At 41.0% G+C, this 6,776-nt stretch overlaps 1 pseudogene across 1 annotated transcript; it reads right to left on the bottom strand.

Moving 5' to 3' along the window:
* Positions 1 to 3,304: 3,304 nt before the first annotated feature.
* LOC149816823 (zinc-finger homeodomain protein 2 pseudogene) lies at positions 3,305 to 4,780 on the bottom strand (annotated as a pseudogene). Its single transcript, XR_016427635.1, has one exon. The product of XR_016427635.1 is annotated as a zinc-finger homeodomain protein 2 pseudogene (transcript).
* Positions 4,781 to 6,776: the final 1,996 nt, after the last annotated feature.

Consider the following 6,776-nt stretch of genomic DNA (forward strand, 5'->3'; position numbering starts at 1 on the left):
CCTCTTAAACTTATGTTCAATTTAATCTACGCTATTTTTTTTAATGTTGAATTGTTAGAGGGTCTCGTACGAGAACTTCGGTTCTTACCTTGTTTTTAAAAAAATCTTTTTCAAGTACTGAAGAACAGTGTTAGAGGGACTAGCTTATTGGAGGGATCAAGGATTATGATCTAGTGGCCAGGGTTATGACATATTTGAAAGTCTTTGTTATTTTGGACCACTATGTGAACCCTCACCGGAGATTGTTTGATTTAAATAAATTAAATTTCAGTTCATGATTTGATTTATATTGTGTCTTAAATTATTGTTGGATTGTGTTAATTAAATCTGTAATGTGCCCCGAATCCTTGGGATGTTTTATGCAATATTAAAAAAAAATGCATTTTTTTGAGGGTGAGTTTCGGGTCATCACAAGTGAGGCTGTCACATCTCGGCGTAGTTTTGTGCCAGTGAAACAGTTTTCCATGGCACAATTCTGCCATAAAAGAAATTTTCACTGGCACAATATTTGTGCAAGTAAAAACTGTTTTAGTGGTGCAGATTTGTGTCAGTGAAGCTGTCACATCTTATTTTCACTCGCACAGTTTGGCGTCGTAGATAGTTTTTTCACTGGTGCAGTTTTGTGCCAGCTCTGCCAGAAAAGATACTTTCATTGGCGCAAGTGTATGCAAAGCCAGTGAAAAATTACATTTCTCTGGAACAACTATGAGATGAGCCAGAAAAATACTTTTCACTGGTGCAGACTGTAGTTGCACAAGGGAAATGACCGTAAAACATTTTGCGCCAGTAAAAAAAGTCTTACTGGCGCATCTCTATAAGTGCGCCAGTAAAAAACCCCTTTCCTGTAGTGAGTAGCGACTACACACAGTGCAACTGATAGAAAATCCTAAGCATGGTTTTCTTTAGGGTAAGTCAATCGAGCCTACCAACGGGGCTCCGCTTGTCTGGCAGGAGCAGTTAGTGAATGCCACCTTGTGTTGGGACGATGCAAGTTTGAATCCAAAAGGTATGGTCGCATAACTTATACTGGTAGGGGTCTGACTAACCCCACCTTTCTCTGTTGAAAAAAAAAGACGATCGAGCCTAGACCCACACCCCCAGCAAATCAGACTCGGATCTGGTTCGAACCCAGCCACGTCCAATGAAGGTTTGACAGTCGACACTCTTCATGCTAGCTCATCATTGAACGCATCCAGAGGTAGAATTGATGAATATGCATGCCGTTAATACAGCAGTTTAGTGAGGTAAAATTCCAATTGATCGATCTCAGTTTTCACCCAGGATAGTAATATATATATAATGGACTAATCCACTGGAGCCTCATTGAAGATAGAATACGTTTCTACCATTCATTTCTTTGGAAAATGTTAGGATCAACGGTAATGATCCAAGACCAAGGGGTCCACACCAAATTGCTAGATTTTGGATTTTGTATGACCAAGAAACAAAGCGGCACTTGCCCTCTGAGTGCAGACAATATGTGGCCAAACTTTTTCAATCCAGCATAGGCTGGGAAGGTCACCCAAGAAATGGCAAAAGAATTGGTCCCGGTGGTTCAAACTGGGTTAATGGCAGCTTAGGTTGCATTTGGAGACGATTATGAGGACGCCCTAAGATGCTACTCCCATGGAATATACTGCCTAGCAAAATTGATTGGGATATGCTTAGTTACAACCCTAGAGCATCTCTCTCTCTCTCTCTCTCTCTCTCTCTCTCTCTCTCTCTCTCTCTCTACACACACACACACAAAAGGACGTCCAAGCTTCTTACGTTTGATTATAGATGATTAATCATAAACGGCTAGATGTTTTTTTATGAGGTTTTTAAGTAAATAATGTTGCATATACTAATGTGATGCACATTGTGCTTCAATCTGTGCCAATGTTGGAGATAAATATTGATGCCTTGTGCAACCCCTGAAACCATCGTATACATTTTAATGTTAAATTCTGTCCGTTTAGAGTTATGTCACAAATATTGCCGATATTTTGAAATATCACAATTTTTGTCACAGTATTTCCAGTTTATGATATTTCCAGACACTGATTTAATCTTGAAAATGTACCGCAATATTTTTGCAAATAGCACTTATTTTGAAAACATAATTATATTAACCCGATGAAAACCACCTCCATTTTCTCTGTCTAAATTTTTCCATCACATCTGACACATTCATATATCTTCTGTATTTTTTATATTTACATATATTTTTCCAAAAGAAAAGAAAAGAAAACGTTCGAATTTATCAGAGTTCTCCCTTGCTGAGAAAATCTCAATACTGGAATTTGTTACCTTGGTTTGGTGTTGCCTAGGGACGCAACTGCTTCAAATTTCAAACAGTTGTCGGTTTTCATTCCGATCAAAGCATAACGGGATCCAAATATGGACTTAAACTCGACCAAGGAGACGTCTTAATATATCCTAATGTTCATATCATCTAACACATATGTTTGCAAAATAAAACAATCAGATGTGAGGAGAGAGAGAGAGAGAGAGATCAACCCGTTTGGACCAGAAATGAAGGGCATGAAACGGGAATGGAGACAGGGATGAAGGTTAAAATCCATCTCCATGCGGGATGGAGGCAAGGATGGACTTACGCTTTTTTCCACCATGCCCCGCTCTATCCACAATCCTTTTAAGGAAAGACAATAGACCAAGGGAAAATAGGCCTTCACCCCCTCCTCGCCCCCGTTTGGGCCGGGGATGGAGGAGATGAAAGCGGGGGTGGAGGTTGAAATCCATCTCAGTGCAAGGATGAAGGTTCAGATTTTGAGAGGGGATGGGGGTAGAGACCTTGTCCCCCTCCCAGCGGTCCATTGCCATCCCTATAAGAGAGAGAGAGAGAGAGAGTTTTGGGTCATTCCAGTCAAGAGTAGAGAAACAGTATTCCTTGATGGTCGGTACGGGCAGAGGCATGTCACCAGTGTAATGGCAAAACGAACCGACACTGATGATGATGATGGAGCCAAAGGCACACCACCCCACCGCATATTTGTTCAGATCCAACGCCACATTTAATTTCGTCAAGTATGCCTCCTCCATTAATCAGGGGTTCCCCCACCAACCCTTTTTTTCTTTTTTTAGTTACAGACACCCAGAAAATCACAAACAACAAGGCTGACTTTGGTACATTGCAATCAATAATTCATTCCCCAAAACTCAAGTAATTGTTCGCGCACCTTTTCATAAGCAAAATTAGGTACTTATAATCACGACAGAAATCACAATGATAACCACAATAATGATAACAAAGCATCAGGCCACACAGTAGTAAAAGGTTTGTGACAGACAAGCAACTTCCTCCTTGAAACTCACCACATCATTAACACAACATATAAGGATATAGCCCCGGTTGGCCTGTTAAACTGTTAATAACAAAATAACTACCGTTATCTCTTGAGATGTTAGTGTCCTAAATCCAACAAGTTATAGTCATGTTTCCACCCAAAAATGCAAATACGGAATGAGCTTGGTCATTTTCCCCAGAGACCGACCATTCACACATTGCATTCCCTCCCTCCCCCATCCATGACCGCAACTAAACAAAACCCCAATACCAAAACATGACCACTAATAAAACCCACACACCCTACCATTCCTAAGCTTCGATTTCAGCGCCTTCAATGGCCACGAGATGCAACCCAACCCCATCCCCTCAAACCTTCGGTAGCAATCAATAATCGTATCAACAACAAAGCCCACCACCAAGCAATAGCCGCTTGCAGAAAAATACAGACAGGCTAGATCCTATGCTAGACAACAGAGACAAAAGATACAGACGATTAGATATAGATAACGATGAACAAAAAGCATAAAAAAAATTGCCTAAAGAATAGTCAATATTTTCATAGTTCTTTTTTATCTTTTCTTTCCTTTCACTTTTATTCTTCCTCAAGAAATAAGCAAAAGAGAGAGAGAGACTAGGAATTGAGGTTGGTGGTGTGATCCTTCCTAGCAAAATTGCTCTTGTTGTTGTGCATCCACACCTTGAGGACGGACCTCCGGATGCCGATCTCCTCACAGAATCGCTGGATGAGCGCCTCGTCCTGCCGCTGCAGCTTCCAACCAACCCTCTCCGCGAACGAGTACATCCTCTCTTTTTGCTCCTTGCTGAACCTGGTCCGCATCCTCCGCCTCGCGGATCCGCTGGCACCGTCCCCCGCCAACGGCGAGCCCCGCTCCGCCACCGGTTGGGCCTCTGCCTCCGTCGGTCCGCCGCTCAGCGCCAGAAGCATCTGCGGCGCCGAATTATAGGGCGATGAGTGGTGGGCCGGCGGGGAAGCCGACTTCTCCTGGCTGCCTCCCGTAAGAGACCCTGGAAGAGGAGGAGGTGGTGGTGGAGGGGGCAGGGTGCAACAGTTACAGAAAGGGTAGGAGCGAGGGAAGCGGTCGCCGTCGACCTCCCTACGGTGGAAATTCCGGTGGCAGCCGCATGCCGCGCACTTGAGCGGGTCGCCCGAGGAGGCCATGAACTCGCAGCAGCCGTCCACGGCGTGGCCGCCGATGCTGGCCGCGTGGTTCCTGAGGCATTCCCGGTAGATGGTCGCCGCCGGTTTCTTCGACGGGCCGCCGGTTTCCGGCGTGCTCATGCCACCGTTGGTAGCAGAACCCGATCTTCCCTCAGATGGGTCGCTGGGATACCTGCTGTTTGCGTGATCCATGCTGCCGGATCGACCACCATGAACAATTTCTCTAGCGCCGGAGTTGGCTGAAGAGAGAGAGAGAGAGAGGGTGGGGGTGAGAGGAACAGTGTCAGTGATGAGGTTAGGGAGTAAACAAAATATCTTGAATAGAAATGAAATGAGACCACAGATGTGGTCTCCTCTTAACCCTGCTGTCTGAAGCTTCAACCGGGGTTACATTTTTAACCCCTCACTTCTTCTTTAGTAAAGAAATGGTTTGCTAGGGTTTCAGGGGGTGATGAGAAACCCTACTCTTTCCACTTTTTGTGTTATTTTTCTCACTTAAAGGGGAGGTGTTTTATTGTTGGATTCTAGCAAACTTTAAACGATTTTTTTTTTTATATGCTCTGCCTTTGGCTTTGAATGATTGCGCTGCACTACGAAGGCCCGTTTGGGGGAAATGGTTTCGGTTCGCTAGGCACTCTTAATTGCTGAGGTAAGTTACGTGGATTGCATTCATGGTAAAAGATGAAGAAAGGACATGTAGGTCCTTGGTTTGGGTATTCTTAGCTATTCAAAAGGACTACAGGGACTCTTATGGCAAAAAAAAAAACTCTTTCTCTCACTTAATTCTACAGTGCTCTTAGAGCACCTACTCTCACCTAATAATAGTCATAGTTATAAGTTGCATCTTCTCAATCACACCTTATAGATATACTTAACCTAGTTTATTTGATAGGAATCACATTTTGGATCATGTTTTTTGGACATAAAAATCAAATTTTTTAAGTCATAAAATTTTGGTACATTATGAGCCATTGATTTTTTATGGTCTTAAAAAAACTACATGTATGTCATAAGCATATTACCCAGAACTTGTTTTCTACAATATAATGATTGTAGATCATATCTATAGGGTTTGATAAATAATAAAATTTTGAAATTTTGAAAATATGCTCCGAGAGAACCCCTATCATTTCTAATATATATATATATGAGAGAGAGTAATAATTAGTTCCTAAATTATCCTAAATGGCTTTGAAGGTCAAAGTTTTAGGTGTTCTTGAACTCATATTTTATAACTTAGTAGAAAACATGTATTACATTAGGCATTTTTTCATGTTTAGATTCCTATTTAGAGTAAAATCAACAGCTTGTACTGCACCAAAACTTGGTGAAATACAACTCAAGGATTTTTATCAAACCAATTCAATTCAAAGTATGATTGTAATAAATAAGCAATGCTGAATGCATTTGGAGGTTAGGATTACATGTGCAAGTATGTTTGTCAAAAAAGGTTTTGAATGGTTTAGAACATAAACTATTTAGGAGTTGTTCATATCTAAATCTCTCTCTCTCTCTCTCTCTCTCTCTCTCTCTCTCTCTCTCTATATATATATATATATATATATATATATATATATATATATATATATATATATATATATATATATATATATATATATATATATATATATACATATGTGTGTGCAAAATTATTTTTCAAATTGCCCACAAGGGCTCCTCTGAACCGGTAGGGGTGACTTTGTGAATGTCAACAAGTTGATGGGACTTCACAAGTTCTACACCCATGGGTGGCATCCCTTGTTGGAAGGTCAAAGCTGGTTATTCTCCTCGGTGGGCAGAGGAACCTCAAGGGTTTTACCCATCGCAAGCCAGCCAATGTGTGGTCGGTGATTGGGGTGGGGGGTTGGTGGTTTCCTTGCATTATCCAAAAAAAAAAAAATTTCAAACCCCTTTTTTAAAAACTCTAATTTTATTTACCTTTTTTTTTTTTGCATATTTCTCTCTAAATGTGATATACATGTTTGGTTTCTTAGAAATAGCCCTTGCATCATGTATTTCTCACAAGCATGTTAGATTTTTTGGGGGTAAAAAATCAATAGCCTTCAATGTACTGAAACAGGTCACATTTATATGTGAAAAAGTACAATTCTTATCATTTTAACCATGTTGAACACAACTATGGGACTAGATTTAGTAAAGAAACTACCTCCCTTAGAAGTTTCAACGGGGGGTTTTGAAACCCATGAGGGTAGCCAATACTTTCCCTGTACATATATATGGGATAAATATCAGCTATTGTGCCGTGAGGTAGAAAATCCTCATTTTTAATTTTCACATTTTTTG

This window comes from Nuphar pumila, chromosome 14 (assembly GCF_984573655.1).
Source record: "Nuphar pumila chromosome 14, dmNupPumi1.hap1.1, whole genome shotgun sequence".
Classification (NCBI taxonomy): domain Eukaryota; kingdom Viridiplantae; phylum Streptophyta; class Magnoliopsida; order Nymphaeales; family Nymphaeaceae; genus Nuphar; species Nuphar pumila.